Here is a 12,034-nt window from a genome sequence, read left to right on the forward strand (position 1 = left end):
CCAAAGCACTCCTCTTTTCCCCTCATGATCCAATCCTACACAATTTACTTTGGCCTTTGCTCCATGAGTGTGTCCTTCCTTCTGCCCCCTCTTCTCTACACTCCCTGCCTTCCTCTTTTTGTCACTTCTATGCATCCTGCCCTCTTGTAAGTATGGTTTTCCTCAGTCCGTTATTCGGAGAGGGAGAAAGGCATACAAACAACTAGGCAACACGGTTACCCTCAAGTTCATTCTCCTAGTGGTTAACATGACAGAGCAGCCAAGGTTAAACTCTCACAAAGGGAGCCAGGTGAGTACATTTACAGTATAACACTTTAGCGTTCTGAAGGGAACGGCCACACTGTAAATTAGTGAAAATATATATTTATCCTACTATGCAGGAAAAAAGGCGATGCAGATCTATGGATGAGTTAAATCTACAAAATGGATTAGTGTCTTTAGGTCACGTGGCATTCTGGGAAGCCAACCTCAGTGGACCGTGAGTTTTGCACAAATTCTAACCAAAATTGGCAGAGTTGCTGGGCAGTAAGGGTTCTACCAAGGAGATCACGGGCTTGGTCTAAAGTACGGTTAGCATAAACAATGGTTGTCAAGTAATAGATTGTTCACACAGGTACCAAAAAATACTTATTCATTAACAAACCGGATGCTATGTGCGGGATTACTACACGTTAAGTAAAAATATATATACATATAGGGAATAATACCATTGATGTCTAATTGGGACACCTACCACAATTTAGATCAGAGGTCTATAACCTTTGGTTTTCCAGGTGTTTTGTGCTACAACTCTTCGCAATTTCTGGAGAGCTGCAGGTTGTCGACTGTCAGGATCATATGGTACATTTTAAGAGTTTCAAAAGTACACAACTTAAAAAGGCACACTGTTAGGTTTCAATGGTGCATTTCAAGAGTTCCTAAAGCACACACTTTAAATGGGCACTGAATTAAAAATTCATATAGTTATTATTTTTTCAGGTTCACTATTTTAAAAACACAGTTAATGCAAGTAAATTTAAGCAGAATGGTGTTTGGGTAATGTTTGTTTTGTTTTGAGAATTTTAATAGAAAAATTCCTTAATGAAACTTACAGGAATCATTTATTTCCCCAAAGCAAGATGGAGTGTCTTTGCAACAGCAGTGATTGGAGAGAATAGATTATGAGGTAGTTTGGAAAGTTAACAAGAGTTCTAAACTGCCTTTCATTTTAGTTGCCTTAGTGGCAAGTCGCAATTTCTTTAGCTCTGATAATTAAATCTTAAAGTATTCATAACTCTTAGATATTAAGAAGATTTAAGAAAATTCCTATCATCAGAAGAATTGAGATGTAGATATCAAGACTTTCCTTGAAGAGGAGAAGTAAAACAGAAGCTAAGTTCTTCATTCTCCAAACTTTAAAGTCAAGAAGTGTATATAATTCCATTTTTTTAGGTTAATGAAAAGTGAATGTTAATTTAATTATCAAAATATTTAAAAGTTAAAAGATTTTCTTAACTAAAAACGGTTCATTGTGAATAATCTGGAAAGATGCAAGTTGCACGTGTTTATTCTTAGCAACTGAATGGTTGTTTATGCGCGTGTTTACTACTAACAGACGCGCGTGTAACTTTTTGAGAATATATTAAATATGGTTAAGTATAACTGTATTTAGTTATCTAATAACTAAGCCAGTTGCGAGCGTATTTTTTCCGTCTTGCGCTATGCTCGCCCGAGGGAGACTAGAGTAAAGGACTCTTCTACGTCATCTGCGTGCCGTCGCGTGCGTAGCGTCGTGTCGTTTCAGGAAGTGAAATTGAATTTGAGTTTCGTTGCGTCTGAGCCGGTCATCGGAGTCAATTTCAGTAACGAAAAGCGTCGGGTGGATGCGCGGTTTGTTCTAAAGCAACGAAAAGCATCAGATGGACGAGCAGAGTGAGAAGATTGTGTGGAACAGTTTCTTTAAGATAAGTTAAGTTAAAAAGAAGTCAATTCTTTTTTTAATAAAAGACTTTTCACAGAAAGAAAATAAGATTTTAGATGAAACAATAAACAGAGATATATTCAGTTGATTCAGAAAAAAAGATTATTACAGCGGAAGTAAGAAAAAGAGATTTTGTCAGCATTAACACTCATTTAGACCAGTATTCATGAAGAAAACAATTGCTGAAAAGATATGGTGAAGTAAAGAAATAAGAAATACAGAATGCTTTATTTCAACTGCAACCAGTAAAGAAAGTCTATCTGTATCAAAGGATAGGCAGCGGGTATTTTGAAGGAGGGAGTAAGTAATTAAGCAAAAAGAAATAAGAGTTGAATGGTTAGTAATCTATACATATATATATATATATATATATATATATATATATATATATATATATATATATATATATGTTATTGTCTCCTAGATATCACAGACACTGAGGTGTATAATCCAGTTCCAGAGGGCATCAGTGCAAGCCAGTGAAGATCTGCATTTAGCTGTTTTCTCCATTCCCCTTGGGTTTGCCAGCTTGGACTGTTAGGCAGGCAGACTTAGGGGGCTTGGTGGGCCAGCATCACTCCTGCAGGAAGATTCAAGACTGGATCTGACAGAATGAAAGGCCCACGTATTTAAGTCCTGCCTGAGTGAGGATGGACCCAGAGTCAGAGTTAAGTTTGGGGGTATTAGGGAAGATGTTAATGGAAATAAAGGAGGATTTAAGGTTAGCCAAGAGTGAGACAATAACTTTGGGAGCTAAGATGGAGGAATTAAGTAGTTATGTACATAGAGCAGAGAATCTAGGATCATCCAAGGTTAGTAAGGCTATTGATCGAGAACCCCAGTTTTGTATCTAGAGTTAGGTGTTGAATGGCAAACTGCCGAGATTGAAGAGAGAAAAAATATACATTTAACTCCAGGAACCTCATTAGTTTCAACTCCTTTAGCGTCCCGGAAAGATTTGGTGGAGATAATAGGAAGTTAAAGCCATTTTTAATGCAGTGTGAATTACATTTCTTGTGTAGACCAGAAGCCTTTCCTACAGGAACAGCTAAGGTGGCATTTTTAATTTCTTATCTCACGGGGGAGGCATCCGCATGGTCAGTACCTTTTGTTGAAAGAGGTGCAAGAGAACTTAGTGACTGGAAAATGTTCAAAAATGAATTCAGTAAGATGTTTGAAAGGAGAACCTCATCTTTATGTGTAGATAGTGAGTTATTGGAGTTGCGTCAGGGTAACAGAGAGTTGGTGACCTATACAACTCAATTAAGATCGCTTGTGCAAGAGAGTGAGTGGCCTAAAGAAAAGAGAGCTTCAATTTATTTTATAGAGGATTAAGAGAGGAATTAAAAGATGCATTGGCTACAATTGTAGAGAGACCTGCAGGTTGTGAAGATTTTATTTCTTTAGTAATTCAATTGGATTTAAAGTTGTAGGAGAGAAGGTCAGAAAAGAGGAGACATTTCTCTGAAAGTAGAGTTTGGAGTAGGAGTGAGCGTGCCAAATTAGAGCAGTTGACTGGGAAAGAAGTTAAGGGACAAGTGATGGAAAGTCAAATCAAAGGTCATTTAACTAAAGAAGAGAAGGAGAGAAGACATATGGAGAAATTGTGCTTGTACTGTGGAGATGGAACACATTTTGTAGGAAGATGCCCACGTGCTCCTAAACGATTTCCATCTATCGCTGGAAAAGGACAAGTTGTGGTGAATACCATTCAGACAGCAATAACACATATCACTCTTAATGTATCCTTATTTTGGGAAGGTAAGCTAAGGTGTGGGGGTCCGTGTGTGATTGATTCCGGAGCAACCGGAAATTTAATGGATTTGGCTTTAGCAAATAGGTTGGAAGTGCCTGTTGTAACTAAGGGAGTTCCAGAACAAGTGAGGGCGGTGGATGGAACTCAATTGACATCTGGTTTGATTACACAAATGACACATATTGTAAGGATGAAAATTGGTGAGGAACATGATGAAGACATTGTGTTTGAATTAATTGACACACCACAACTACAGATAATTCTAGGTATGCCCTGGTTACATAATCCCTCTATTGATTGGGGAAGAAGAACAGTTGAATTTAAGTCTGAATTTTGTAGGGAGCAATGTTCTTTGGCATTTCAGGATAAGGTTCAGGAGGAAACATCTGAGATTCAAGGAGTGTGTTTAGCTGCGGGTGTAGTTAAGGAACATTTGATATGAGCTGTGTCTGGAATTTTACCAGATTGTTATCAATAATTCAAGGATGTGTTTGTTAAGCAAATGACTAATGAGTTACCTCCACATCGTTCATTTGATTGTAAAATAGATCTAGAAGATGGGGCGCCAATTCCTTGTGGAAGAGTTTATGCGTTGACTGAAAAAGAAAACAAGTATTTAAAGGAGTATCTTGATGAAAATCTAGCCAAAGGATTTATTAGACGTTCACAGTCCCCCGCAGCCTCACCATTATTTTTCGTGCCCAAAAAAGATAAAACTTTGAGAACATGCATTCATTATAGGGCTTTAAATAAGATCACAATTAAGAATAGATACCCTTTACCACTGATATCAGTTATGCTTGACAGAATTCAGGGAGCAAGAATTTTCACTAAGTTAGATCTTAGAGGGGCTTATCATTTAGTAAGAGTCAGAGAAGGAGACGAATGGAAGACAGCATTTAGAACTCGATAAGGGCTGTTCAAATATCAGGTCATGCCATTCGGTCTTTGTAACGCTCCTGCTGCATTTCAATTTTTTATCAACCAAGTTCTTTGAGAATTTTTAGATGAATTTGTTGTTGTATACATAAATGATATCCTGATATTTTCTAAGGAGTTAGGTGAGCACAGAGAACATGTTTGTAAGGTGTTGGTTAAGTTAAGGGAAAATCAATTGTTTGCTAAGCTAGAGAAAAGTCAGTTTCACACTGAAAGAGTGGAATTTTTAGAATTTGTTTTATCTCCACAGGGTTTGGAAATTGATTCAGCCAAGGTGAAAGCTGTAAGAGATTGGCCTCAACCAACTACAGTTAAGGATCTGAAAAGTTTTATTGGATTTGCGAATTTTTATCGTAGATTCATACAGAATTTTTCACAAATTGTTTCTCCCATAACAAAGTTATTGAAAAAAAGCGTAAAATTTGAATGGAATGAAGAAGCTGAGAAGGCGTTTCAGTTCTTGAAAGATAAGTTTGTGACGGGGCCAATCTTTTTACATCCTGATGTGGAGCAGCCATTTTTTCTGGAAGCAGATGCCTCAGACTGTGCGATGGGGGCTGTTTTATCACAACGTCATCGTGCCACTGGACAGCTTCATCCTGTAGCATTCTTTTCAAAACGCTTTTCTTCTGCTGAAAGGAATTATACAATTTCTGATCGAGAGTTGTTGGCGATGAAGGCAGCATTTATGGAGTGGAGACACGGGCCTCATTACACGGACGGTGGTGGACCAAGGTGGTATTGGTAAAATACCGGCACCGCCTTGGAGGAAAGGGGAATTACCGCCCTATTCCAAGGTTGGCGGGGCGGTAATTCCCCCTTCCCCCATTGCCCTTCCCCATTCCCATTTTTGCCCCATAGGGCATAATGGGAATGGGGAAGGTGCTAATTACGGCACCGCAAATTGCGGTACCGTAATTAGCTCCCTGGTCCCTTTGCGGGTTGGTTTTTAACGCATGTAAAAAGCAGGCGTTAAAGTCTCCAACCCGCAAAGGGACCTCGTAGTAAGGCGGTAAGGGTTAACGGTCACCTGCTTTCAGAGAAGAATTTTGTCATTGCAGACCCTGAAAAAGTTCAGGATTTTCGTGAGTCTATTTTGCTGTTGTGGACTGAAGAAGAGCTTTTGAATTGGATGTCAGAAGATCCGGAACACCAAATTAAAGAAGGATTACATTTTGTGGGAACGCGGTTATATTTGCCGTCTGAGGATCTGAGAAGAAAAGCATTGAAAGAATGTCATGATTCACCATTGGCTGAGCATCCTGGAATTAAGAAAACATTTGATTTACTACAAAGAGAATATTGGTGGAAAGAAATGCGAGATGATTCTGAGAAGTATGTGAGAACATGTGATGTTTGTATTCGTTCCAAGTCAGATCACCAGAAGGCAGCAGAATTGTTGGTCCCACTTCCGACTCCACCTCGCCCTTGGCATACAGTGTCTATGGTCTATATTGCAGATTTGCCACCTGACAAAGGTTGTACAACTATCCTTGCGGTTGTGGATGTTTTGTCTAAAGCAGCACATTGTATTCCCATCAAAGGAGCAGCTACAGCAACTTCATTGGCTCAAGCATTTTTGCAAAATGTTGTGAAGTTAGATGGTTTGCCTAGTCAGGTAATTTCAGATCAAGGTTCTCAATTTGTCTCAAGGTTTTGGCAGGCATTTTGCAAAGAATTGAAGATAAACATTAATTTAACAAGTTATCATCCCGAGGGTAATGGTGAAACAGAGGGTTAATCAAGAATTAGAGAAGTATGTAAGATGTTATCTTGGTTTAGGTCAGGGGTGGTTGGAATTACTTTGGTTGGCAGAGTTCTGCTATAATACCTCTACAAAAGAATCAACTTCGGCAAAATCGCCACCCTCCAAACTAAAATCAATGACAAAAAAAAACAGCTTGCAGACTAGCTTGCAGCAAAAAATCTGCCAGGTCAGTACCAAAACTAATTTCGATATCCTCAACCCATTCAGCTTCTCACCCTTATCTATCTCTGAAGTTGAGCACATCATCAATAACCTCAAACCTTCTAACTGTCAGGGCGACTCCTGTCCAGCCTCCATTATTAAGGAGGCTTCGCACAGTCTCATCACCACGCTCATAAATTCCTCATTCAGCTATGGGACTGTCCCTGACAACCTAAAAGATGCCTGGGTCATTCCCCTCATTAAAAATCTACTTTGGATGCTAACATACTGTCACGCTCACCTGACTCCCACGGGGGCGCAGGCCTGGTTTGGAGTGCTGTTGCCTCTTCTATGGTGAAGCGCAGGACTCGGAAGATGGACAGGACCGGACCCTCAAATCTGGCTTGTCTGGCTCGCAGAAATATCCTTCTGTGTGTGAAAAGGGAGTATTAACAATCTGTGGGATAATGTGTAAGCCTCCCACTCCCTTCTCACCCTCCACGAAACCCTTCTGCGATTCCCCGTGAAGTCTCACCTTAGGGTCTGAAAGGACGAGCTCTCCATCCTGCTTCTGATGCAGGGGCGCGTTGTAATCCAGTTACTTCACTGGATCATGGATTGTAGAGAGTTCAAGTTTGCTTGACCTTCCCGGTAAAGTACTGTGAGAATTCTGTTTATAAGTATGAGCCCGAAATAATAATTGTCCGTTGTCTCTATTTCAGGTGCAGAACAAAGATTCCGAGATGAGCAATGGAACCGACGAAGGAAACTCAGGTGAGTTGTTTGATGAGAGGTTCCTTTAGTGTCCTTGCATTAATGCACTAATGCTTGTGTCTTTTTTCCCCATAGGTGCCGGGGTTCGGAAATGCCGGAGATATGGCACCGACCCGAAGTGAGAGGTGCAGTTCCAGTAGATATCAGGTAAGTCTTTAATGAGCGTTCAGGTAATGTCTTAGCATTCGCTCACTAAAGCTCATGTCTCTTTTTTCCCCTTAGGGGCCGGGGTCCGGAAATGCCAGGATGCGACACCGACCCGAAATGAAGTGGGAATGACCCAACAGGTAAGTGTTATGATGGCAAATTAAGGTTTTCATATTCTCTTCCCTAGCTCACCTTTGTTCTTGTCTTTTTCTCCCTAGGCGCTGAAATGTGGCTGCGGATCCAGATGGTCGCTGATGAACATGGAGGCGCCTAGTAAAGGTGAGTGGAATGCGGCGCTGCAGCGATCGATGCGATGTGCTTTTAAATTGAATGTCTTCCTTTTCAGGATCGTCGGCGAAATGTCTCCGGAATGCGGTTTTAGCAGGTAAGGACTCTTCTTTCTCCTATTCTCTTCTCTTCTCCCTTTGCAGGTGTTCCAGGATGCTGGCGGGCGTGGCAGAAGTCAGGATGCAGGAGCAGACACGGTGAGCGTCCAGCTGCTAGATGCAGAACAACGCGAAGCGTGAGTTGCTGCTTGGGCGTGGCTTAAATAGCCTTCAAAGTAGTTCCAGGTATGTATCCTTCCTCTCAGGTATGTATTCTTCCTCCGGCCACACCCGTGTGGTTAAGTAGTCCCCAAAGATAAAGTAGTCCCATTCAGGCCTCTAGATGGCCTGGATGTTGCAGCATGGTCTGCATCAGGTAAGTTTACACCAAGCACCTTTAAACACAAAGTCATCTTTTATGAGCCTGGCGCCTATGGCGCCAGGACTGTTGTCCAATATGAGCCTGGTGCCAAAGGCGCCAGGACTGAGTCCAAAGGGCCCCTACTTGGGGCTGCTGAGACTTCCCTCGGGGACATGATGTCTGCCTCTGGGGTAGCTGGGCCTGGTCTGGCTCCTTGGAGGTAGGCATCATGACACATACCCCCTAACTACAGGTCCATCACCATGGTCCCTTTCCTTCTAAAAATTCTTGATCGTGCTGCTTACCTGCAGATCCAAGATTACCTGGAAACTAATAATCTCCTGGGACTAAGGCAATCAGGCTTCCACCCCCGGCATGCACGGAAACCACCCTCTTAGATCTTAAAATGCAGATTGAAGACCTAAAAGATAAGGGCAAGCTAGCCCTCCTACTCCTATTAGATCTCTCTGCAGCCTTCGATCTAGTAAACCACCAAATCCTTTGCCGTCACCTTAAAACTGCCACCCACTTCTCGGACAAAGCCACGGCATGGATCACCTCCTTCTTGGAAAATAGATCCATGAGAGTTTTCTCCCCTTCTGCCACCGCCAACCCCACACCGGTCACCTGCGGGGTTCCACAAGGATTGTGTGTTTCCCCAACACTCTATAATGTGTTCACGAAACCACTCTTTGACATATTGGACCTTCTGGATGTCACATATACTAATTATGCTGATGACACCCAGATACTCATCCCTATCACAGGTGACCACAAAACTGACACTCTAGCTATCAACTCCATATACCAAGTTATTCAGGCTTGGATGGCGCAACATGAATTGTGCTTGAACGATGAAAAGACTGAGATTCTCATCTTAGGCTCTCACCAAAGACTAAGTAAGCTAGATCCGTCCTTCAAAGCCTTCATAAATGACGGCAATACCATCAAAGTAGCCAAAGACACAACCGCTTGGTATCTATATCGACTCCTCTCTCTCACTCTCCAGACAAATTAACGCAGTATCCTCTGCTGCATCATATACATGCAAGCTCATTACGGCATGCCGGCCGTTCCTATCACCAGCCAACTGCACCACATTAGCCAGGACCCTGGTCCTGTCTAAGATCGACTACTGCAACACCCTCTATCTCGGCACCAACCAATGCAACATCAACAAATTACAGATCATTCAAAATAATGCCATTGGAGCGGAACAAAAACATCCCCAGGAACTTCCACATCTCAGACTCTAGACGGAGTCTCCGCTGGCTCTCGGTCTCCCAAAGAGTCTCAGTTATCGCTAACTCACAAAAGCCTCAGGAATCAAGCACTCAGTTTCTTGGACAGTAGATTTTCACTACACACCTCCTCAAGACCACTCAGAAGTGCTCAAGCCAACTGTCTGTCCATTCCCTGCTTTAACATCCAGAGATCAGGTGGGAGCAGTTTCCCAGTCTTGGCTGCAAAACTATGGAACACATTACCCAATCCACTCAGAGCAGAACCATCCTTCTTGGCCTTCAAGAGCAAAGCCAAAGCCTGGTTGTCAGTCCAAGATCAGCCATGATACTTAGCAGCTACTGTTTACTCAGACTTGCTACACCAGCGCCAACTAGTTAGATGCCTTTCCTGACTGATTGTTATTATGTATAGAATCTGTATGTTAGCCTAAATTACCTATTTATTGTACTGCTTGTATTCCCGTCCTTATGTATTTTGTGGTATATAATTTGTACTATGCATGTAACCTAAGTGATGCGCCCGTATTATGCCTGTAACCTAAGTGAGGCGCCTGTATGCCTTTGGGCCTGGTGCGCTTTATGAATAAAATAAATACAAAAATAAAAAATAAATTCTATGACTCCATTTTTTGTGAATCAAGGATTTCATCCATGTTTCTTGAGAGGTGTGGTTTTGAATGAAGTGGAAGTTCCAGATGTTGAGATGAGATTAGAGTCTTTGGGACAAAATTTGAAACGGGCAGTTCAGGCTTTGGAAAAGAGTAAATTGATTTATATGAAATTTGCTGAGAGGAAATGCCGGAAGGGACCAGCATATAAGGTGGGAGACCGGGTGTGGTTGTCCACTAAAAATGTGTCATTGAAAGGGAGGAATACATTAAGTCCACGTTATATTGGACCTTTTGAAGTGGAACATGTTTATTCTCCAGTTTCTGTAAAATTGAAGTTGCCACCAGGGTTAAACACATCCAATCTTTCATGTAAATCTATTGAAGATTTTTAGAAAAGATACAAAAAATAGTGAGTCTCCTGGTCCATTGTTTTCTGAAGATGAAAATCAATATGAGGTTCAGGCTATATTAGATTCTAGAATAGTTCGGGGTCAACTTCAATATTTGGTGGATTGGAAAGGTTATGGACCAGAGGAAAGATCATGGGAGAAAGTGGGAAATGTACATGCCCCTAAGATGCTTAGAAGGTTTCATTGTTTGCATCCTGAGAAGGTTGTCCCTGGGACACGGCATTACGGAGGGGGTACTGTCGGGATTCCATGGTACATTTCAAGAGTTTCCAAAGTACACAACTTAAAAAGGCACACTGTTAGGATTCCATGGTGCATTTCAAGAGTTCCTAAAGCATACACTTTAAATCGGCACTGAATAAAAAATTCATATAGTTATTATTTTTTTTCAGGTTCACTATTTTAAAAACACTGTTAATGTAAGTAAATTTAAGCAGAATGGTGTTTGGGTAATGTCTGGTTTATTTTGAGAATTTAAATAGAAAAATTCCTCAATGAAACTTACAGGAATCATTTATTTCCCCAAAGCAGGGAATAGATTATGAGGTAGTTTGGAATGTTAACAAGAGTTCTAAACTGCCTTTCATTTTAGTTGCCTTAGTGGCAGGTCGCAGTCTCCTTAGCTCTGAGAATTAAATCTTAACGTATTCATAACTCTTAGATATTAAGAAGATTTAAGAAAATTCCTATCATCAGAAGAATTGAGATGTAGATATCAAGACTTTCCTTGAAGCAGAGAAGTAAAACAGATGAAGCCAACTAAATTCTTCATTCTTCAAAGTTTAAAATCAAGAAGTGTATATAATCCTGTTTTTTAATGTTAATGAAAAGTGAATGTTAATTTAAATGTCAAAATAGTTAAAAGTTAAAAGACTTTGTTAACTAAAAACGGTTCACTGTGAATAATCTAGAAAGGTGCAAGTTGCGCGTGTTTATTCTTAGAAACTGAATGGTTGTTTATGCACGTGTTTACTACTAACAGACGCGAGTGTAATTTCTTGAGAATATATTAAATATAGTTAATTATAACTGTATTTAGTTATCTAATAACTAAGCCAATCGCAAGCGTTTTTTTCGTCTCGCGCTATGCTCGTTCGAGTGAGACTAGAGTAAAGGACCCTGCGTGCAGTCGCGTGCGTAGCGTCGTGTCGTTTCATGAAGGGAAATTGAATTCGAGTTTCGTTGCGTCGGAGCCAGCATCAGAGTCAATTTCAGTAACGAAAAGCGTCGGATGGATGCGCGGTTTGTTCTAAAGCAATGAAAAGCGTCGGATGGATGCACGGTTTGTTTTAAAGCAACGAGCAGAGTGAGAAGATTGTGTGGAACAGTTTCTTTAAGATAAGTTAAGTTTAAAAGAAGTAAATTTAAAAGTAGAAAGTGCTTCAGTTTTAGGTTAATGCAATATTTTTAATAAAAGACTTTTCACAGAAAGAAAATAAGATTTTAGATGAAACAATAAACAGAGATACATTCAGTTGATTCAGAAAAAATAGATTATTACAGCGGAAGTAAGAAAAAGAGATTTTGTCAGCATTAACACTCATCTAGACCAGTATTCATGAAGAAAACAATTGCTGAAAAGATATGGTGAAGTAAA

The 12,034-nt window shown here is 40.6% G+C and overlaps 1 protein-coding gene across 4 annotated transcripts in view; it reads right to left on the reverse strand.

The window, feature by feature from the left end:
- The window catches only part of KIAA1614 (KIAA1614 ortholog), a 383,065-nt gene that overhangs the window by 32,110 nt on the left and 338,921 nt on the right, over positions 1-12,034 (reverse strand). The window lies entirely within an intron of this gene.

Source organism: Ambystoma mexicanum, chromosome 1q (assembly GCF_040938575.1).
Source record: "Ambystoma mexicanum isolate Mex_15411 chromosome 1q, UKY_AmexF1_1, whole genome shotgun sequence".
Taxonomy (NCBI): Eukaryota; Metazoa; Chordata; class Amphibia; order Caudata; family Ambystomatidae; genus Ambystoma; species Ambystoma mexicanum.